At 40.2% G+C, this 24421-nt stretch overlaps 1 non-coding gene across 1 annotated transcript; it reads left to right on the top strand.

The window, feature by feature from the left end:
- The first annotated feature begins 7491 nt into the window (after nucleotides 1-7491).
- Nucleotides 7492-7598, top strand: LOC118845112. The gene has a single exon (XR_005009996.1). It is a non-coding gene; the product is annotated as a U6 spliceosomal RNA (small nuclear RNA).
- The last annotated feature ends 16823 nt before the right edge of the window (nucleotides 7599-24421 follow it).

Genomic DNA, 24421 nt, shown 5'->3' with positions numbered 1-24421 from the left:
AAGCTTACTCCTTTTAGAAGTCAACACATCTCTGTGTGATCATTCCAAGCTCATCCTTTATTCTACCTCTTTTGGGCAGCAATGACAGGGCTATTAAAGTGTCTCATAGCTCCAAGACCAAGTTGTCCCACCTCTACTCCTTAGAAGCCTTGCCAGTCCTAGGATAATGGATATGTAACAGGGGATGATCAATGAGAGACCAGTTTTCAAGAGCATGTTCATTGTACTGATGAAATCCCCCACTTGGAGGTTTTATAAGCCTAATTCTGGAAAAGCTTGACAAAAAGCCTTTCTCTCGAATTCAGAATATATAAAGGAATGCTATGACTGTTTTTTGTCTGGTTCATGTATTTGTATAGGGATAATTTGTGTCTCATCCCTGGGCTGGAAATGGACATGCACACAAAGGGCTCTAATGATGATTTTTGTTATTTTCTTCCCTGTTTTCATCGGAGTAAAGAAGAACAATTGTTGTGGATCTTTGAGCTGTCCACAAAGAGCTTCCATGAAGCCAACAAGCACATGGTTTCTTGGGCAAGCTTCTGTGTGAAATGAGATGAGTTCCTATTTTGTGCCTTTAATACTTGGCTTCTACAAGTGATTTATAGTAGATTAAAGAAACTCAAATAGTGGTCCAATTGAAAAGCCTTAGAAAAATAAACACAAACCTCAGAGATAGCTCCAGACTCTGAGGGGAGAATAGAGACATGCTCAGAGAACCTGACTTTACAGTGAGAACATGAGTTAAGATAACAACCATCAGGCTCTATAACTAGGTGCCATCTATATGAGGATCGTACTTGCCAGTGTTGATAGGATTTGGGATGAAGATCCCCAGACCTCACCTGGGGTGCAGAATGAAAGTCTTGAAACAGACCTGTATCTGGATCCTCTTTTCTTTATATGGTAGAACTAGCTTAAAAAGAAAGACTGGAATTACATTCTCTGGATAAAACCTGGGAGCACAATCTGGGAAAAAATAACTCATATGCCATCAGGCAATATCTTATCTTACTTTATCAGACCTCAGGTTTTATATACCAGTCTCAAACTTATCCACATGTGGTGATCATAACTCCTTCATGTCATTTCCCCAAACCTCACAAATAGAGAAGAATGAGCAAAGACAAATTTTAATTATTCAAGGAGAAACTAAAGGAAATGGAATTATAAAGAAGACAACACCATCTCTGTCTAGTACCATAAAATGGTCTGTGAAATCAAATTAAGAATTCAGACTTCCTGAGTTCTATGTTACAAATGGATCCAGTGCCTCCCTCAAGTTAAGCTATAAACTCAGCATTTTTCCATTATAGCTCATCATAATAATACATGAGGGAGCAAAGCCACCTGATAAGTATACTTAACCCAAGAAACATATTAAAAACTAAGATCTTTTCTGTTTCTTACAAACTACAAAGGATTCACTCAATTTGAAATCTCTAACCAACACTAAACTACCAATATGATCTTCCTAAAGCTCAGCTCAAACTATACCATACATATGCCATTACATCCTCAATAAACTCCATTGGCCCCCTATTAAGGGATAAAGTGCTGGGCCTGCAGTCAAGAAGAGCTGAATGAAAATCCAGTTTTAGAGACTTACTGGCTGTGTGTCCCTGAGTAAGCCACTTAACCTTTGTTTGCCTTAGTTTCTTCTGAAATGAGTATCATAATAGCACCTACCTCCTAGGGTTGTTGGAAATATCAAATAAGATGACATTTGTAAAAATCTTATTACAGAGCCTGATATCTACTAGATGTTATATAAATGTTAACTGTTTATGGTTATGATTTTTGTTATTACCTTAAAGATCAGATATAAACTCCTCTGCTTTGCATTTTAATCCCTTCACAACTTACTCCATTTTTACATTTCCAAAAATCTTAAACTTATTCTCTTCAATGTATTGTGCAATCTAGCTACACCAAACCTACTTATTCCTCATTCCCTACATCCCTAAATCCATTCCTTAGCACTTACTATCTCCTATGCCTGGATTACTCTCCATCTATATTTTATTTCTTAGTTTCTCTGGCTTCCTTCTAGATTTAGTTCAAAACTTAACTTCTGTCAGAGGCCTTTTGCATTTGTCCCTGATGTTCGTTCATTACCTCTGTCCTTACATTTACATATGCTATGTATATATCATGTATATATCTTATATGTATATATTTACTATAAATATATAAACTACATATGCACACATATGTGTGTGTGTATATACATATACATATATATGCATATGCACACATATATATGTATAGGAACCTGGAGTGCTGTAAGTTTATATGATTTCCTCAAGTCACACAGATAGTAAATGACAAGATCAGGATTTGAGTGTAGGTCACCTGATTCCACATTTGGTCTTCTTTCCACTACATCACAATGCCTCTTAAAAAACAAAACAAAACAACCTTAGAACATTGCTTGGAACACTGAGAATCTAAGTGACTTGTTTATGTTCATACAGCTCAGATATTTTAGAGGCAACACTTGAAACTGGGTCTCATTGATTCCAATCCCATTTACTTACCCATTATACCCCACTGCTTCTCATGCCTAAAGATAAGGCCAAAATTATGTACTTAAAAATATTTGCCAGAATGAGGAGTGATGAACAAAATTAGAAGAACTTATAGGGACAATTGGAGAAAAAATCAATGACTTTCCTTCCAATTTTCATATGTTTTAATCTGTCTTCCTTCTTATACTGAATTTAAAAATGATCCAGACCAGAGGTAAAGGGATAACGTAGACCTCAATGAGCAATCTCACTTGCATGATTATCCCTTTATCACTTAAGTAGGAATTCAAAGTGAGTTTATGTGAATAGCAATCTGGGGGATCTTTAAGTATAAACTCTATTTGTCCCCAAGCTCATTTTTATTTATGAAGTATATCATCAAAATGTCTATTATTCTGGCATTCATGCAAATTCTGTAGGTAGTTTCTAATTTCTAGTCTTATGTTTCAGTGTTAGGACTCATCATTTATGTGAGATGCAATGTGGTGAAAATAGCAGTAGTTGTAGCCTAGATTCTACTTCCATTTCTACCTTCAATTGGGTTTATGAACTTAGAAAAGTCATATAACATTTTTCAGCCTCAATTCAAAAACTCTCAAAATAAATAATTTTAATTAGATAATATCTTAGATCCCATTCAGCTCCTTACAGAATTCTTGGAATCCTCCTAGGGGAGGCAAGGATAAGGATTAGTCGTGGGTCTCCATTTCTATCAACAAATGAGTATTATAACTTAACATATTTGTTAAATGTGAAATGCTGAATGACTCCTTTCCAAGTTCCACCTACCTTTACCCCTGTCATTCCCTCCTAATATATGCACTGTTCCCTCGATTTACCCCTCAGCTGAAATTTAATGATTTAACACAAAAAAAAATCAACACTCATTTCCTTTCATTACCACTGCCTCCCAATCAATTGACTAAATATAAATGAATTGTCAGTTAGTCAAAAAAGTTAATATATTCATTGAGTTTCTATTGAATCCTATATGTAGTAGTAGATACTACTAGGTGAATATATAGGAACTAAAAATAATGAACTACCATTTATATATAGCTTTGAATTTGCTAAGTACATTATTGTATACTTTACCTTAATTTATGCTCAAAATGGTCCTGAATATATCATAACCCAATTTTACATATAAAAAAATGAGGCAGAAAGATGTTAAGAAAATTGCTCAACTATTACATGAGGTAGATCTGCAACTTATATATTCTTGATTTCAGGGCCAGGGCATGCTACCCTATATTACTATTTCCACTACTTCCCTTAATAGAAGTCATAGTCCCCATCTTTGAAGGAGACAAGGCCTAGCTAAAAGGCTTGATTACAGGGGGAATCATGATTTGAGTCTGTCTCTTACTTCTTTCTAGAGCTGGGTATGTCATTCTTGCACTCTCTCAAAATGCTGCTTTTGACTGTTTTGCCCCAATGAACTTCTGATCTACACTTTCAAGTCCTAACATTGGAATTTATAGTGCTAATAATCTGAGTAGAGAACATTAAACAGGCCAAATTTTCAATTATTATTTCTTAACAAAGCTATTTGACCTGTCTGAATGAATCCATGTAAAGATTCAGTAATTCCAAAGCAAGGGGGAGTTTGGAGGCGAGAATGATGAAATAAAATTATAACTCAGAAGAAGAAATAGTAGAATCATGGGGGAAATGAGAATCAACTAGCCATGAGCCTGAGAACTTACTAGCATGGAACAAAATATGAATAATCTTGGAGATTTTCAAGGTTTAATGAGTATCTTCTCTAACTTTTAAAAAGACCTGCTTTTGAAAGGCTTAAAACTGAGTTAAAAGGATAAGTTTGAAAAGCAGAGGATAAATCAGCATCTTTACATATAAAAGATAGTCTCTTGCTTTAGTAACTGGCTAGTTTAATTAAAATATAAAAAAATTTTGGAAAAGAAAGAATAGAATGGAGGAGAAATTAAATCCGAGTTCCTCCTAATGGGTAATTTTCTGATAAGTGAAAAAAGGACTTCTGTACACCCTCAGATACAAAGACAATACTTTTTTGGCAAGAATTAGACAGGTTCATTAAGGCTAAGGAAAAAAAAAATATAAAAACAAACTGGAATGGATTCAGAAAAGAATAATTCTCATGTCAAAAGGTCCAGAAAAATATTTCACATGTAGTTCATTTAACGGACTTTAGAATGTTTACTGTAGAGAAGAGAAGAGTCAGGGGAGACATGATTCCTCTCATAAAATAGTTAAAGGGAAGGCTTGCTGAAAAGATTTCCTTTGTTTTACTTGTCTTTAGAGGTGAGAACTATGAGCCATTTTGAATGGTAATTTCATGGAAGTAGATTTTGGTTTGATAAAAGGAAACATTTTCTATCAATTAGCACTATGCAAAAGTGGAATAAACAGTAAGTGGTGTGTTGTCTAACTTTGCAGGTCCTTAAGAGAAGGGTGCATATCTACATCCAGAGAAAGAACTGTGGAGTCTGAATGCAGATCAAAGCATACTATTTTCTATTGTTTTGTTTTGTTTTTTTTTCTCATAGTTCCTCCCATTCACTCTAATTCTTCTATACAACACAACTAATGGGAAGATACATTTAATAAGAATGTCTATGTGGAGCCTATATCAGATTTCATGCCCTCTGGGGGAGGGGAGGGAGGCAGAGAAAATTTGAAACTTTGGAAGTGAATGTTGAAAATTAAAAATAAAATAATTTAAAAAAGAGAAGGGTGGATAACAAATTTTGGGACATATAGTTGTTGTGTTTGTCCATCATTCTCAAAGAGGACCATGACATCAGGGAAATGATGACATGACCTGCAGTTGACTTTGATTTGAGGGAGGGTGGGCTGTGCAAAGTCACCAGCCTCACTTTTTCCTCCAGGGCCATCTGGGTCCAGCCGCCTGATATTCACCAGCATAACTTGAGATGGCCCAGGATGCATTGGGAGACCCTGGCCCTTTTAGCTTAAGGTCCTTTCAGGTGCAAACGGTGAGTGAGGTAATGCTCACTTAGTGAATAACCCTCTTTAAGAAGTTAATCAAGGGATGGCAACTTTAATAAAAAAAAAATCAGACTGGGAGGGGAAGACACTCAGGCTTCCTAGACAAAAGAGAAATAGATACTATTTAGTATTTACATTTGCTCTGTGTGAGGAAGGCAGAGACCTATTTTCCAATCTATGAGCTCCAGAATGAGGTGGATTTAAGACTTGGTTTTTTTTGGAAGAAATATAGCCAGTAAACTCAAAGTAAAGGAGGCATGGAAATGTATGTACTTGGAGGGGGGAGGGGAATAGAAATGAGGAAGGGAGTAGAGGGGAGGAAGGGAAAGGGGAGGAGAAGAGAGGAGAAGGGAGAAAAATGGAGGAGAAAGGAGGAGAGGCTACTCACAGGTTGTGTTTGACCTTCGTTCTGGAAGAGGACCAAGACATCAGGGAAATGATATGACTTGCAGTTGACTTTGATTTCAGTGAGGGACAATGGTGTAAGGCCACCAGCCTCACTTTCTCCTCTGATATATGGTGTAGCTTGTACTCGATAGTTACTGAGATACCTTTCAACCATAAAACTCTTTAATTCTGTAATATAGAATATGAAATATAGATTCTTATTCCATGTTGATGAATCATGTAGTTTTCATTGACACCACAACTCAATAGGCCAAAAATCTGATAGAACTAATTTCATGCTGCTATGGAGGAAAACAAACAAACAAACAACCCCCCCCCAAAAAAAAAAACCATACATTTCAGAGTAACAGGACTTAGATTCAAATTCTACCTCTGATACTTTCTACCTCTGTGACATAAGGGAAGTCAGTTAATGCCAGTAGGCCACAGCTTCTTCATTTGAAAAATAAAACAGCTGATCTAGATGACCTTCAAGCTCACATATCTAGGTCTATGATTTACAATTAAGACTATATCCTTGGTCCTTCCTTCCCCACCTCCACTTGTAAGTGACTTCCCTATAAAATGATATTCCAGTACATTCCCTTTACACTGTGTGTGTGTGTGTGTGTGTTTGTGTGTGTGTGTGTGTGTGTTTGTGTGATGACTAACTCATTTTGACAATCTGGTCTTTGGTTCTTCAACATTTCCATTAATTTGTGTGACCTCATTGATGAGAATACTCATTCATTTTTTGTACTGAACACAATTAACTGGTGTATTCTCATCCCATGGAATTCTTATCTCTATTCTCCCCAAGGTCCTTCACAGATGATTTACCCAACTTGACTGAAACCACCTTCTGTATTTTTTACATGCATTATGTGACATGATATTTCTCATTGCATTTGGTGGTACATAACGAAGCTTACTCTGCCAATTCATTTGTTTGCATCTGCAAGGAGACAACATGAATCTATTTATTGAAACCTCTTTTGCTTTCCCACTGATTTTACTTAGCATAAGTATATAAATGCCATTTGGTTTGATTCTTTCAATGAATAAATCCATCAGTCAACGAAGATATATTAAGCACCTAGCACATAGCTATCACTGGACCTGTGAATCCAAGGACAGCCATAATTCAGTTCCTGCTCTCAAGAACCACATCATTAATCAATTGTTAAGTTTTTATTTAGCACCAACTAAGGGCTAGGCACTTGGCCTTGAATATCAGAGAATTTTATATTTGGTCACATTGTAACTTATATTCTATCTAAATAATACTTTCCCTTGGTCATATTAAAATTACCTTTAACTAAGTTAATGTCTATAAAATGTGTTATCTTTGGTATCTGCTATTCCATTTTCAACCACTTCACCACCATCACTGCAAAAATGGCAGGGATTGGGGCAGCTGGGTGGTACAGTGAGTCGAGCACCAGCCCTGGAGTCAGGAAGACCTGAGTTCAAATCCGACCTCAGACACTTGACACATGTACTAGCTGTGTGACCTTGGGCAAGTCACTTAACCCCAATTGCCCTGTCCAAAAAAAAAAACAAAAAAGAGTAAAAAGACATGCTCACTTCACCAGCAGATATACTAAAATTGGAACAATTCAGAGAAGATTAACATGGCCCCTACACAAGGATTACATGCAAATTCATGAAGCATTCCATATTTTTTATACTACCTTAAGAAGTAGATTGGAGCAAGTGGAAGCTAGTGACTTTATGAGAAATCAAGATATTAGAAAACAGAACCAAAGGAATGAAAACAATGTGAAATATCTAATTGGAAAAACTGCTGACCTGGAAAATAGATCCAGGAGAGACAATTTAAAAATTATTCGACTATCTGAAAGCCATGATCAAAAAAAGAGCCTAGACACAATCTTTCAAGAAACTATCAAGGAAAATTGCCCTGATATTCTAGAGCCAGAGGGTAAAATAGAAATTGAAAGAATTCACCGATTACGTCCTGAAAAAGATCCCCAAAAGAAAACTCCTAAGAATATTGTTGCCAAATTCCAGAATTCCCAGGTCAGGGAGAAAATACCGCAAGCAGCCAGAAAGAAACAATTAGAGTACTGTGGAAACATAATCAGGATAATACAAAATCTAGCAGATTTCACGTTAAGGGATCAAAGGGCTTGGAATACGATATTCCTGAGGTCAAAGGATTGGGATTGAAACCAAGAATCCCCTACCCAGCAAAGCTGAGTGTATTACCGCAAAGCAAAATATGGATTTTCAATAAAATAGAGGACTTTCAAGCTTTATCAATGAAAACAGCAGAGCTGAATAGAAAATTTGACTTTCAAACACAAGAATCAAGAGAAGCAAGAAAAGGTAAGCAAGAAAGAGAAATAATAGTGGACTTACTAAAGTTGAACTGTTTTGCTTACATTCCTACATGGAAAGATGATGTGTGTATTTCATGAGACCTTTCTCAGTATTAGGGTAGTTGAAGGGAATATACATATATATATAGACAGAGGGCACAAGATGAGTTGAATATGAAGGGATGATATCTAAAAAATATAAAATAAAATTAAGGGATGAGAGAAGAATATATTGAGAGAGGGAGAAAGGAAAAGATGGAATTGGGTAAATTATCTCACACAAAAGTGGCAAGAAAAAGCAGTTCTGTAGGAAGGGAAGAGGGGGCACGTGAGGGGGAATGAGTGAATCTTGCTCTCATCAGATTTAACTTGAGGAGGGAATACCATACACACTCAGTTGGGTATTGCCCCACACGAAAGTAGGGGGAAGGGGATAAAAAAGGGGGACAATAGAAGGGCGGGCAGATGGGGAAGAGGTAATCAAAAGCAAACACTTTTGAAAGGGGGCAGGGTTAAGGGAGAAAATTGAATAAAGGGGGACAGGATAGGAAGGAGCCAAATATGGTTAGTCTTTCACAACATGAGTATTGTGGAAGGGTTTTGCACAATGATACACATGTGACTTTTGTTGAATTGCTTCGCTTATTAGGGAGGGTGGGTGGGAAAGGAAGAGGGGAGAGAATTTGGAACTCAAAGTTTTAAAAGCAGATGCTCAAAAAAGGTTATTTTTGCATGCAACAGGGAAATAAGATATACAGGCAATGGGTCATAGAAATCTCTCCTGCCCTACAAGAAAGTAAGTGAAAAGGGATAGGGGGAGCAGAAGGGGGTGTAGTGAAAGGGCAGGCTGACTGGGGACCAGGACAATTAGAATATATGCCATCTTGGAGTGGGGTGGGGGGAGGGTAGAAATGGCTAGAAAACCTGTAACTCAAACTCTTGTGGAAATAAATGCGGAAAACTAAAAAATATCAAATAAAAATTCTTTAAAAAATTAAAAAAATAAAAAATTTAGATGTGAAAAAAATGGCAGGGAGCTATACAGAATGGACAGATTTTTTAGAATATTTCATTTCATAGATTGCCATGCCAGAGTAGACATCACCCACCAGCCTAATTACTTATGATGAAACTCTCCATACTTAGCTAGCTTGGTACTCAGATGGCAGTCAGTTGTGCCCCAAAATAGGTGCTTAACAAATGTTGATGACATCCATCTCAGAATTTCCTAGCATTAAAGCCTCCTCTTGCCATGTATAAAATCTTTTATAAAAGCTACTTATCCAAAGCTTGCCGCGTTCCCCCTAGGCCTCTTCCTGGGCCGGGGGTCGCGGGCAGTCCTCCCCGGGGGACCTCTTCTGCTCCTACACCGAGCCTTCGGTCGTCACCGGCCGGCCTGGCCTCCACCCAGACCGGAATTCACCAGACAGAACGCCAGAGGATCTCGCTCACGGTCTTTATTGGTACATCTTCCACGGCGACTGCTCGACTCTGACTCTCTTCCCCTATCCCCGTACATTATATATCCTATTGCAGCCAATCCAGTGGCGAGAGCTATAACATTGCCTTATATGGACGGGCTTCATCCTAAGCCGGCACCGCCCAGCGATATACCCGGAAAAGCGTTATACCCGGAAAGCTGTAGTCCCTGCCCCACCCTCCACCCAGCCCTAAGCGGCGTCCCACCCCCACCCAAATCCCAACAATTCACCCCTTAAACTAAAATTAAAAGGAAGAAGGGGAAACATAGGGCAGTGCTCACAAAGCGGAATCAAGATCCAACCAACCTGAGGGGTCCTCCCCCACACCTACGGCCCGCAGGGCGCGGTAACCAACCCGCTGGCAGCGAGAAAGCAGGGAGATGCGGGCGCAAAGAACGCGGACCGCAATAAGCAGGGCGAGGAAGGCCGCCGCAGCAGCCAGGTAGGGCCACCACCGCAGTCGGCGCAAAGGAGCCATTCCAGCAAGGGGAGAGGTAACATTCAACCTTTGAACAGTTGAGAAGGGGGTCGGAGAGAGATGCGTTGATGAGGAGCCAGAAGAAAGGGGGTTGGACGCAAACGTCCTGGGGGGGAACAGTCTGAGGAGTCAAGGTCCAATTTTTTAGTAGGCGCCGCCACCAGGATATCATCCATATAATGAAGAAGGAGAGCTGAAGGGTGGTCCCGACGGACCGGTTCCAGCACCCCGTCCACATGTCTCTGGCACAGCGTAGGGCTGTTGGCCATTCCCTGCGGGAGAACCTTGAACTCCAACCGCCTGTGGGGACGAGAAACATTAGTAGATGGCAGAGAGAACGCAAACTTGGGGGTGTCTTTCGGGTGGAGGGGAATGGAGAAAAAGCAGTCCTTTATGTCCACCACGGCCAAAGGCCATCCAGCCGGAATGGCCGTGGGAGAAGGAAGCCCGGGCTGGAGCTTCCCCATTGGTAACATAATACGGTTGATGGCCCGCAAGTCCACCAGGAGTCTCCAGCGGCCTTTTCCACCGCGTTTTTTACTTTTGCAACGGGAGGGGCCTCTGGTCTACCCACACTGGCGTGGTAGATGTCCAAGTGATTCGGGGTGTGGGGGTGCCCGTGTCACGATCAGTGGCCCTCAAGAGTTTAAAGTATCCGGGCCGGACAAGGTAACCTCGAGCTGTGCAAGGATGTCACGACCCCATAGTGCATAGGTGAGACCGGGAACGCACAAAGGGCTAAACTGGCCCTCAAGCGCGTCCCGTCTCCAAGTCATAGGCCTGGCGGCCTCCCATGCCTCCACTACTCCTCCCACTCCCTTTACTGGCTTGCCAGCTCGTCGGCGTGGAATTTGAGGAGGCCACTGGTTGCGGGGCAGCGCGGAGCGATCGGCTCCCGTGTCTACGAGACCCCGCACTGGCTGTCCCTCCACCAGGAGGATCATCATGGGGCGGTCCATTGTGATCTTCTCCATCCAAAGGCAAGAATCAGCCTCTGTGTCCTGGAACGGCACTGCCTGAGCGAGGACCTCACCTGGAAAAATATCAACTAGAATAGGGTGTGGGTTAACTACCAGTAACGGGTCACCGGGGGCCAGCACCTGGGTGGGAACGGTATAGCGGGACTGAAAAGGGTTCCCCGTGGCCAGGAGCACTCCTGCTGGCCCTTGGACCGGGATTTCTATTGCCCCCCACGAGGGAAGGGTGGTTGAGTCTCGGGCCGTAAGGACTGGACCCGGGGGGGGCGAGTTGCCCGCTTTCTCGGCCCCCCGTGCTCGTTTCCCGACTCCTGGGTGGGGTTCCTTTGGTCGGAGCAGCAAAATTTCGCCATATGGCCAGGCTTTCCGCAGCGGAAGCAATTTGGGGTGCCTCGTCCCGACCCGCAGCTTTGTGGACACTGGGCCCGAAAGTGACCCAGCTGACCACATTTAAAGCACCGACGGTCGGATCCGGAGTCCCGGGAGACCGCGAGGCGGTTCAAAGCCTCTACCAGGGCGTCATTTCTCGCGGCCTCCTCTTTCAAGCGATCCCTCCGGTCCCGTTCTATGGCCGTCGCCAAGACTTCCATGGGACAGGGAGGAGCGAGGGACATCACCTTTTCTATCATTTGGTCCGGGGTGGCGTCGGGGGGCAAGGCCGCCAGAGCTGTCTTCGCCTCCCCCCGGAACCCCTCTCGGAGGATCTGCTTAATGATGAGTTCCCGGCCCGGCCCTGCAAACGTGCTGTCCACGTATCTCCGCACTCGCGTGGCAAACTCAAGTGCGCTCTCCCCTGGCTTCTGGCGCATATCGGCCAGGCCAGCTGGGGTTCCTGCAGAGGTACGCCCCAGCCTTTGCCATGCCTGTTGATGCACTACCCGCACATCCTCCAGCTCCTGGTTACTAAAAGTGGCCTGTACCCGGGGATCACTGTATTGTCCCCGGCCCAACAACAGGTCTACCCGCCCCGGGGGCCCCCCGGTGCGCGCTTGGAGCGCTCTAGCCTCCGATTCTTTGATAGCCTGGAACGCCGTGTAGTCCACAGGGCTCAGGACCCCCAACGCGAGGTCATCGAAATCACGCGGGGTCCAGACTGTGGAGACAGTCATATTAGAAAGAAGGCGCTGTGCCAACGGGGAAGCGGGGCCATTCTCCTGCACCGCCTGCTTAAATTCCCTAATGGTCTTCAGCGGCAGGGGCTGAAAAACTCGGGTACCATTATCCAGAAATAATGGAAATGCCTCAGAGATTTCTGAGTCCACCACCTCTCCGGACCGCATAGCTTCGCGGATCGCGCGAGGTATCAGAGGAAGGTACCCGCCTGATCTATCCCCCGGGCTGAGCCGCTCATAGCGGCTTTCGCTTTCGCCGTCAGAGTGGGGAAAAGAGGAAGTAGATCTGCGTTCCTGTTCTGGAGGGCGGGGCAGTGGGCGGCCCTCTGGCACACCACCCCTCCCTCGCGCCTCCCCTTCCCCGCAGGAGGGAATCGCCCGCGACTCCTCCCTCGGCCGGAAACCGGCGCCATCTTTGCTGGGTGCGCCCATCGCTCCAAAAAGTCGAACTGCGCCTGAAGCGTGGTAGCAGTTCTCCGAGACTAGTCTTTTCGTCTCTAAAAGGGGCCATTGTCCTGTATGTTCCGCCTGAGGCCGCTCATTTCCCGCCTCCTGCATATCCTCCCAAGGGTACAACGGGGGAGCAGAGGCCGCGGGCCTTGGCCCAGTTACCACCACCTCAGTCAGATCAGTCTCTCCTCCCGGGCCCCCACCGAGCGGCCGGGTCTCCGTCTGAGTCTCTGCCGTGCTGGTGTCCGGAGGAGGCCTGGGGTCGAGCAACCCCTTAATGGCGGCCATCAAGCCAAAGTCCTCCGGAAGAAGAAAACCCGGGCACTGTTTTTGATAAGACAGCATTTGCTGCTGTAAGACCGGAAAACGGTCCGGCTGAAACCCCGAGTGTATGAGCCACGGAGCCACCACCAGCAACTTTTCCACGAGCCGCTTTAGCTGCTCCGTGGAGGCGGACAACCCCCGTTTAGACAAAGCAGTTCTGACCTGTAAAGTTAATAAGTCCCGATCCTCTGGCCGCAGCAAAGGGAGGCTGCGCGCTTGCCCCATCTCCGGGCCTTTCCCCCGTTACCTGCACGGAGAAGCTGTCTGGTCCGCCCTAGTCGGGCTAGTCCCCCCTATCACCGGGGCTCTTCCGGAACTCTGCAACGGTCCAGCCGTCCTAGGCCGGTCCCTGTTCGGGCGCCAACCTGCCGCGTTCCCCCTAGGCCTCTTCCTGGGCCGGGGGTCGCGGGCAGTCCTCCCCGGGGGACCTCTTCTGCTCCTACACCGAGCCTTCGGTCGTCACCGGCCGGCCTGGCCTCCACCCAGACCGGAATTCACCAGACAGAACGCCAGAGGATCTCGCTCACGGTCTTTATTGGTACATCTTCCACGGCGACTGCTCGACTCTGACTCTCTTCCCCTATCCCCGTACATTATATATCCTATTGCAGCCAATCCAGTGGCGAGAGCTATAACATTGCCTTATATGGACGGGCTTCATCCTAAGCCGGCACCGCCCAGCGATATACCCGGAAAAGCGTTATACCCGGAAAGCTGTAGTCCCTGCCCCACCCTCCACCCAGCCCTAAGCGGCGTCCCACCCCCACCCAAATCCCAACAAAAGCTGTCTAAGTATTAGCTTATAACTTTATGCAAAGTATACAAATTTATGACAATCCTCAGGGAATTAGTATATCTATCAAAATGTCTCAAATTTTATGATCCAAACTAGGTACAGTTATATACCATATTAGTCTAGCTGTGCATTGTTTCCTAAATATGGAATTTAAAGAACATTTTACATAAAAATAGAAATTCTGCCACAAAAGAACTTTTGGTAGTTTGAGTTCAATGAAATATCCTTTTAAAGTATTAGGGATATTGGGAAGATGGGTAAATTAATCAGGACTGAGAAAGCACTCCTTTTTCCCCATGATGTATAAAGACAATATATTGAACTACCTACTTATTTTGGTAAGCTAGGAATACAATAATGGTACTATTTTGCCTCATGGAGATTTAAAGAGCTTGAATTCTCATATATCGGAGACCAATGGCTCTGTTTAATCTTTTAATAATTTATTTGAACCTGAGGTGTAGGTAACTGTTTCCATTACAACAAACATTTGTTTTTATGTTTTCCTTAGGTTAGCATATTGTCCTGCTTTGGAAACAAAAATGTCTTGCTTCTATTTGCATTTTGTGTAGAAAGTTCTAATAAATATAAGTACATATTTACTCATAGTCTCTTTATACCCTGTTTTCTTTTTAATTTCGCAGAATTTCAGAGTTGCAAGGGACATCAGAGTCTATTTTTTTTCTGTGCCCAGAGTAGGTGCAAGGAATTTCACAATCATGGAGAACAGGGAACATTAGTGTTGTTCAATTAAAAATAATTGAGTGGGTTTAATGATTTTATAAACAATGAAAAAGGCACTCTGAATCTATTCATGTACACATAACTTTGTTTTCACAAAGTTTCCAAATGGTCAGAAATGAGAATGTGATATGAACATTTTACCCCCATTTCAATAAAGCATATTACAAAGCTTTGCATGCTATTCTTGCAGATACAACAGAGAGATGTTATTTAGGTTAGGTAGATTCAAAACTCATTCATTCAATGACAAGACTCCAATTCTAATCATTAACATATTTAATGCCTGTACCCATTACCAGAAATGCTCTCCCACCTCTGCTCTATCTACTGACATCACTGGCTTCCTTTAAGTTTCCAACTAAATTCCCACCTTCTACAAGGAAATTTTCCAACGCTTCTTAACCTCAGTTCCTTCTCTCTGTTAGTTATCTCCTATTTATCATGTGTGTGAATGTTTTTGAGTGTGTGTGTCACACACACAGATTATATGAGCATCAAGAGCTGGCACTGTCTTTTGCCTTTTTTTATACCTGGTACTTAGCACAATGCCCATCACAAAGATTAGATATTTAATTGATTGATTGATTAAATTTGGTGGTTAGTTTGTGCAAGGGAGAGTGCTGGACCTGGAGCCAGGAAGAACTGAGTTAAATCTTGCCTTGGGAACTTGTGACCCTGGAAAAATCACTAAACTTCTCTCAGCTTCAGCTTCCTCATCTGTAAAATAGAGTTAATAGTACCACCTTCCAATGTTGTTATGAGGATAAAATGAAATTATAATTATAAAGGTTATTTAAATCTTAAATTACTATACAAATGATAGATATTATTTCTTCCTTAATATACCCCTGGAATCTGCTTAGACATGAGATATTTGACATTTAGATCAATTACTTGTATAAAGGTAAGAGTGATCTTATAATATTTTCAGGTGCCAAGAAAAGATGGGAGGAGGAGCTAGTATATTAGATGACATGGTAATGATTTAAAAAAAATAAAAACAAAGATTAAAAAAAGATCTCAGAAGCCTAGATCACTGTACTGAATCTGATAAGATGAAATTGAATAGGGATAAAATGCAAAATCTTATATTTAGATTCAAAAGCCAAATGCCATAGTTCCAAGAAAGCATGGATAAATAACAGTTTCTCTGGAAAAGATCTTGGTGTTTGAATTAATTGCAGACTCAGTATAAGTCAACAATGTGTTATAGTGTCCTGGAATAAAGTCAATAGCCCTCTTCTCTGTCCTGCTCATAGCCTATCTAGAGTACTATGTTTCCTGCTGGTAATGTATTTAAGAAGGGAACTGATAAATTGTCAAGTATGCAGAGGAGACTATCCATTATTCAATTCAATTCAACAGATATTCCTTATGTGCTAAGCACTGTCCTAGGTGATGAGGATCCAAATAGAGAAAAAAAATAGCAATAGTGGTGCTCAAGAAGTTTACATTTCTTTAGGGAGAAAGTGAAAGGCCTTGAGTTCCTGACATATAAGAAATATTTGAAGAAATAAGCATTTTTAGCCTGGAGAAGAAAAAGTTTATGGGGAACATCAGAGCAACTTTATTAATATTTCAAGGGTTGAGATATGAGGAAGAGAGATTAGACATGTTCTTTTGCCCTCAGAAAACAGAAGCAAGAAAACAGATGGAAGTTTCAAAGACACAAATTTGGGCTCGATTGAAGAAGGACAACATCTAAACTGAACTATAGCAAAGTGGAATGGGTTGCCACAAGAGAACAATGGATTTTGCCATAAATTAGATCTCTAAGCAAAGGCTAGAAAAATGCTTGTCAGGTATATTGTAGAGGTGATAGTTTTTCAGATTCAAATTGGACCAAATGGCCTCTGGGATCCTTTCCAAGTCTTACATTCTATGATTCTTTCATTTTATACAACAATAACAAGAAAATGTTCACTACAGTGACACTACTTTGCCTTTGTACTTTGCTTTAACTTATGCAAGTTTCTTGAGTATTCATCATCTCATTTTTAAATTCACAATAATGCTGATATGTCAATATATCTCTGGAAAGAAAGGTATGTGAAACATTCCATGTGATAGTCTATTTTCCTCTTCCAAAAATCAATAAATACTAGTGGCAATACCCCAGATCAGTGCTCTGTTACTAGCCTTCAATCCTCACTCCAGGGAGGTGAATGATTAAGCTATGATTCTCAGAAACTGGAGTAGGTAAGACCTCCTAATCAGGGCTTCTTTAAAGGCTTTGATATTCTTTGAATATACACTAGTTCCTTGTGGATACTTTGTATTTAGAAAATTCATTATCTGAAGAAGATGCTGGTATCTGGCAGTAAAGACGTTCCCCTAGTGTGCTCCTTAAGCCAGGGAGAACCTGTCCTTCATTCCAAGATACCTGAAGGCAAAATTGTTGCAAAAGACCTGGAACACAGTAAATGCTTGTTTCCTTAATTTCATCCCACCTGAAATCACTTTGTAATTATCTTCTCTTCCTTTACATTTATTTATCCATGCATAGGCAATTTCTTTACATTAGAAAATAAGCTCTTTGAGGGCAGAGGCTAATGCATCTTTCCCAAGCTCCCAGGACAGCACCTGATATTTAGTAAGCAGTTAGTAGATGTTTTTTGAGTTAAATTAAAAATACTATCTTGAAAAAAACCAGATATTTGAGCAGTAGAGCAGAGAAAGAATTGTGTTCTAATTAGTGATGGGTAGCCACTGAAATTTTTTGATCAGGATAATGACATGGTTAAACTTTGTGTCCTAAGAATGTTATTTTTAAAGCTCGTCATAGGGTGAGTTAGCAAGAAGAAATGAAGAAGAGAAACTATTTAGTATCTATTAAAGTAGTCCAAGTAAAAAGGTGATGAGGGGCTCAATTAAGTTTGCAGTTTTGTGAGCATAGGAAAAAAGATAGATGTGAAAAACAACACAGAAATAAAATCAACATGACTTAGTAAGTGGTTGAATTTAATGAGCATGTGAGAGAGAAGAGTCAAGGGGTAACTGAGGTTGTAGATATTCAGCTGGGAATGTGTTTATATAATATTTTAAAGTTTCCCCATGAGTATCAGGGATCTAGTGACAGGGACAGCTCAGTTTCTTCACTCTCCACCTCAAGGTCAGTACATGTTAGCTGATCTGATATGATTATGATATCTCTATAAATTAAAATGTTGAGGGGCTGACAAACAGGCTTAACACTAGGAACTAGGATGTATAAAAAAACTGTCTTCATTTTTCTTAACTGTGTAATTCATGAGTAGAGAGTTGAAAATAGACAAGCATCAGTTACTCTTGGACCTTGCTGACATCTGTATTTTTCTGACCAAACCAGTTATCAGAAACAGTTGATACAAATGCAGAAGGCACCTGGGATGTTCCAGGTCTCTTCCAAGAAGGTAGTGACTGTGGACAGTGATAGTGATAAAGTTCACAGCCATCCTAGTAGAAAAAATGCAGGTTCCCAGTAATTTTTGATACCAACTAGGCTACATCAAGGAAGTACCACTTCAAGTCAGTGAAGATTGGAGTGTTAGTGGGAATGTTAAGTTTGCCAGGCTCTCTATTAAAATTTTTTTTATTAGCTTTCAGCTTTCCTTCTAATCTTGGTTGTATTGGCTCTGGTTTTACAAAAACTTTTTAATTTAATTTAACCAAAATTATCCATTTGCATTTCATAATATTCTCTATCTCTTGTTTGGTCATAAATTCTTCCCTTCTCCATAGGTATGAGAGGTAAACTATTCTTTGCTCTCCTAATTTCCTTTTTTCTAAATCATGTACCCATTTTGACTTTATATTGCTATAGGGTGTGAGACTTTGGTTTGTGGCTAGTTTCTGTGATACTATTTTCCAGTTTTCCTAGCAGTTTTTGTTAAATAGTTAGTTTCAGTTTATCAAAGTATAGATTATTATAGTCATTGGCTACTGTGTCTTGTGTACCTAACCAATTCCACTGATTTACCGCTCTATTGCTTAGCCAATACAAAATAGTTTCAATGATTGCCACTTTGTAATATAGGTTCAGTTCTGATATGGCCAGTCCACCTATCTTAGCTTTTATTTTTCATTAATTCCCTTGATATTCTTGACCTTTTGTTCTTACAGATGAAGTTTATTATTTTTTTCTAGCTCTTTAAAATATTTTTGGTAGTTTCATTCTGAGGTTAGCATTTTGCTTTGGGGGCTCACTCATTGGAAGAGTGTTCCTGTGAGTTGACCAGATAAGATTCTGTGTAGCCAATACACAGCTGGGGGGGGGACTTCTGGAAAACCCAGATGTTGGTGCTTCTTTCTCTGGTAACTATGTATGTATTGCTATGGACATATGATTAGAAGCCCTGTCTGCTGATTTGTGTTATTTGCTCTATTTATATAATTTCTGCTTTTAATTTCTGTTTGTTTTCTCTGAAGTCCAGGGTGCTAACGTTTTCCCCTGAACTAAGTGAATTTTGTGTGTGTGTGTGTGTGTGTGTGTGTGTGTGTGTGTGTGTGTGTAATTAAAATGGGAATGTAAACCCCTTAAAGTTGCTTTCCTTAGAAAAGCAGATCAAAGAATCTGTGCTAGCAGCCCTCCTGTGTGCTGGTGTTGTTTGTCTTAAACCTCCACAGCAACTGCTAGCAGCATTCTTGTCACAGTGTCATGAAAAATGAATTTGGTAGCACTCCTTCTTTTCCTATTTTTCCAAAAAGTTAATGCAGTATTGGAATTAATTGGAATTACAGTATTCATTCTTTAAATGTTTGGTAGAATTCACTTGTAAATCCATGTGGTCTTGGAGATTTTTTCTTAGGGAGATCATTGATGGCTTGTTCAATTTCTTTTTTTCTAAAATGAGGTTAAATATTTTATTTCCTCTACTGTTAATCTCAGCAATTTATATGTTTTGTAAATATTCATACACTTCACTTAGATTGTCAGATTTATTGGACAAAATAGCTTAATTACTGCTTTTGTTTCCTTTTCATTGTTGGTGACTTCACCCTTTGCATTTTTGATATTGGTTATTTGGCTTTCTTCTTTCTTATTTTAAAAATCAAATTAACCAAATGTTTATCACTTTTTTCCATAAAACCAGTTCTTAATTTTATTCATTAGTTCAATAGTTTTCCTCCTTTTAATTTTCTCAATCTGTCCTTTGATTTTCAAAATTCATAAATTAGTATATAAAGAAAGAATTTTTTACTTATTCTTTTTCTAGGTTTCTTACTTACATGTCCAGTGCATTGATCTCTTCTTTCTCTATTTTATTCATGTAAGCATTTAGAGATATAAAATTTCCCTTAAGGACTACTTTTCCTGCATCCCATACATTTTGGAATGTTGTTTCATTATTGTTGTTTGATGAAATTATGGATTATTTCTATTATTTGTTTTTTGATCCATTCATTCTTTAGGATTAGATTATTTAGTTTCCAATTATTCTTTAGTCTATCTTCCATTGCCCTATATTACACTTAATTTTTATTGCACCATGATCTGAAAAGGATGCATTTCATATGTTTGCCTTTCTGCATTTGATTGTATTGTTATGCCCTAATATAAGGTCATTTGTGTGTGTGTGTGTGTGTGTGTGTGTGTGTGTGCCATGTTCCATGTACTGCAGAGAAAAAGGTGTATTCCTTTCTATCCTCATTTAATTTTCTCCAGAAGTCTGCCATATTTACTTTTTTCTAAAATTCTATTTATGTCCTCATAACGACAATGCACCTTGCTGCTACTATGGCTGTGTAAGGCCAATAACACTAGCATGCAGGAGGGCTGCTAGCGCAGGTTCCTTGATCTGATTTTCTAAGGAAAGGATCTTTAAGGGTTTTACAATCTTATTTTAATTAAATATACATAAAACATTCACTTAATTGAGGGGAAAAATCAGCACCTGAAACTTCAGAGAAAACACAAACAGAAATAACAAGAAAAAATTATATAAACAGATCAAAACAACACAAATCGGCAGACAGGCTTTTAGCTGTCTGTCCAAGACATTACATACATAGTTACTAGGGAGAGAAGCACCAACATCTTGGTTTTGCAAAGCCAGGGGGCTCTTTAATGGCTACCCAGAGTATCCACACAAACACTCTTCCTGTGAGTAAGCCCTTGAGCAAAACCTGTCCTCCTGCACTTCTGAGAGTTCTGGCTGAATGGCTACCCTCAGAGTATGTATAACTTTTTTCAGGGCCCAAGGGCTTCACACCTGTCCAGGACTATCCACCTCTTGTGACCTAATTAGCCAAAGGGCATGGGCCTTCCTAAAAACAAAAGCAAGACTCAATCAAAGGCACTTGATTGTTTTAGTGCTGAGAAGTACTCCAAAATAAAAGACAACAAAAAGTCCCACTTTCATTGCCTTTAGAGTCTTTAACTTCTTTTTTGTTTATTTTTGTGGTTAGATTTAGTTCTCTAACTCACTTAACTTCTCTAAGAGTTTGGATGCTATGCCACTTGGCCTATATATGTTTAATGCTGGTGTTACTTCATCATCTATGGTATCTTTAATATGATGTAGTTTCCTTTCTTATCTCTTTTTTTTGTTTTGTTTTGTTTTTTTAATTTATTTAACATATTTAGTTTTCAGCATTGATTTTCACAACAGTTTGAATTACAAATTTTCTCCCCATTTCTACCCTCCTGCCCACTCCAAGATGGTGTATATTCTGGTTGCCCTGTTCACCAGTCAGCACTCCCCTCTGTCACCCCATTCCCTCCCTTCCCCTTTTCCCTTCCTTTCTTGTAGGGCAAGATAAATGTCTACACCCCATTGTCTATGTATCTTATTTTCTAGTTGCATGCGAAAACATTTTTGTTTGTTTTTAAACATCTCATTCACATTCAGAGTTATGATTATTAAATGTGTATTTCCCTCCATACTCTTTCCACCCATTTATATTTTTCTCTCTCCTTTCACCCTGTCACTCCGCACCAGTGTTTTGCTTCTGACCACCACCTTCTTCAATCTGCCCTCTCTTTTATCAGCTTCCCCCTTCCTTTTCTTTCCGATTTTCCCTCCTGCTTCTGTAGCAGGTAATATATATTTCTATACCCACCTGAGTGTGTATGTTATTCCCTTTTTTAGCCAAATCTAATAAAAGTAATTTTTAAATAATTCACACTCTCTCCTTTCCTTCCCTCTACTCCAATAGGTCTTTTGAGCCTTTTAATGTGATGTAATTTACTCTATTCTGCCTCCCCCTTTCATCCTCTCCAAGTACAATTCTTTTTTTCACCCCTTAAAATTTTATATCATCACATCAAAGTCAACTTATACCCACACCCTCTCTCTACATAGACACCTTCTTACTGCCCTAATAAAGATACAGTTCTGAAGAGTTCAAGTATCATATTCCTGTGCAGGGATGTAAACAGTTCAATCTTATGGAGTAATATTTTTTTCTTTCCTGTTTACCTTTTTGTGGTTCTCTTGAGTCTTGTATTTGAAGATTGACTTTTCTGTTCAGCTCTGTTTTTTTTTTTAACTCAGGAATGGTTGAAAGTCTCCTATTTCACTGAATGTCCATCTTTTCCCCTGAAAGATTATGCTCCATGTTTTGGGTAGTTGATTCTTGGTTTCAATCCAAGATTGAAGGTGCTAAAGGTAGAAGGTGCTAAATCTTGTGTAATCCTGACTGTGGCTCCATGATATTTGAATTGTTTCTTTCTGGCTGCTTTCAGTATTTTCTCCTTGACTTGACATTCTGGAATTTGGCTACAATATTCCTTGGAGTTTTCATTTTTCAGACTATTTCAGGAGATGATCAGCCTATTCTTTCAATTACTCTTCTACCCTCTGGTTCTAGGATAGCAGGGCAGTTTATCTTGACAGTTACTTGAAAGATGATGTCTAGGATCTTTTTTTTTGTCCTGGCTTTTCAGGCCAGTTGTTTTTCCAATGAAATATTTTACATTTATGTCTATATTTTTTATTACATTTATGTCTATATTTTTTATTTTCTTTTTTTGTTTGTTTTTTTTTCAGAGGGAGGAAAGCAGGACAATTGGGGTTAAGTGACTTGCCCAAGGTCACACAGCTAGTAAATGTATCATGTGTCTGAGGTCAGATTTGAGCTCAGGTTCTCTCAAATCCAGGGCTGGTGCTCTACTCACTGCACCACCTAGCTGCCCCATATTTTTCTATTTTTTGTTCATTTTGTTTTAGTGATTCTTGATGTCTCAGAGTCATTAGCTTCCACTTGCCCAATTCTATTTTTAAGGAATTACTTTATTCACTTAGCTTTTGTACTTTCTTTTCCATTTGGCCAATTCTACTTTTTATTTTTTTTATTTTTTTTTAAAGGTGTTTTATTTATTTTTAGTTTACCACACACGGTTCTACATAGTTTTGAGTTCCAGTTTTTCTCCCCTCCCTCCCCCCTCCCTGCCCAAGACGGCATGAAGTCTCATATAACTGTCATGTATAACTTCGCATTGAATTAATTTATGCTCTAGTCAAGTCGTGGAGAAGAATTTTGACCAATGTAATTAATAATGATAAATAAGAAACATAACAAAAAAAAAAAAAAAACAAAACAAACAAGAAAAAAAAACCCCAAAAACAAAAACAAAAGAGAAGCAGAAAAGGCGAGCATGTAGTGTGCCTCAATCTGTATTCAAACTTCGCAGTTCTTTCTCTGAATGAAGATAGCATTCTCCATCGTGAGTCCCCTGGAATTGTCCTTGCCCCTTTAGGTTGCTGAAAGAAGCACAGTATGTCAGGGTTGGTCCTCACAGAATCCACATATCTGTGGCTGTGCACAACGTTCTCCTGGCTCTGCTCCGCTCACTCAGCATTATGTCGTGTAGGTTTTTCCAGGTTGTTATGAAGTCTGCATCATCCCCATTTCTTATGGCACAATAGTATTCCATCACCTTCATATACCACAGCTTGTTCAGCCATTCCCCAATTGATGGGCATCCCTTTGCTTTCCAATTCTTGGCTACCACAAAGAGAGCTGCTATAAATGTTCTTGTACATATGGGTCCTTTTCCCGCTTGCATGATTTCTTTGGGATACAACCCTAGAAGTGGTATTACTGGGTCAAAGGGTATGAACATTTCTATAGCCATTTGGGCATAGTTCCACACCGCCCTCCAAAATGGCTGGATCAGCTCACAACTCCACCAGCAATGCAACAATGTTCCAATTTCCCCACATCCTTTCCAGCATTTATCATTCTCCTGATTTGTTATTTTAGCCAATCTCACAGGAGAGATGTGGTATCTAAGAGTTGTTCTGATTTGCATTTCTCTAATCAGCAGCGATCCAGAGCATTTTTCCATATGCCTGTAGATAGCTTTAATTTCTTCCTCTGAAAACTGCCTGTTCATATCCTTTGACCATTTCTCAATTGGGGAATGGCTTGTATTCCTATATATTTGGCTCAGCTCCCTGTATATTTTAGAGATGAGGCCTTTATCAGAGATACTAGTTGCAAAGATTTTCTCCCAATTTTCTGCTTCCCTCCTAATTCTTGTTGCATTGGCTTTTTTTGTACAAAAACATTTCAATTTGACATAATCAAAATTATCCATTTTGCATTTTGTAATGCTCTCTATCTCTTGTTGGGTCATGAATTCTTTACTTTTCCACAAATCTGATAAGTAAACTATTCCTTGCTTTCCCAAATTACTTAGAGTATCAACTTTTACTCCTAAATCATGAACCCATTTTGACTTTATTTTGGTATATGGTGTAAGATATTGGAGGGGAATAAAGAGGGAGGGTTAACTGAGGAAAGCGGCGGTCAAAAGCAAAACTTTGTTGGGGAGGAGAAGGGGAAAGGGAGAAATAAAAGCATAAACAGGGGGAAT

This window comes from Trichosurus vulpecula, chromosome 3 (genome assembly GCF_011100635.1).
Source record: "Trichosurus vulpecula isolate mTriVul1 chromosome 3, mTriVul1.pri, whole genome shotgun sequence".
In the NCBI taxonomy this organism is placed as follows: domain Eukaryota; kingdom Metazoa; phylum Chordata; class Mammalia; order Diprotodontia; family Phalangeridae; genus Trichosurus; species Trichosurus vulpecula.
This window is presented reverse-complemented; position numbering and strand designations above follow the sequence as displayed.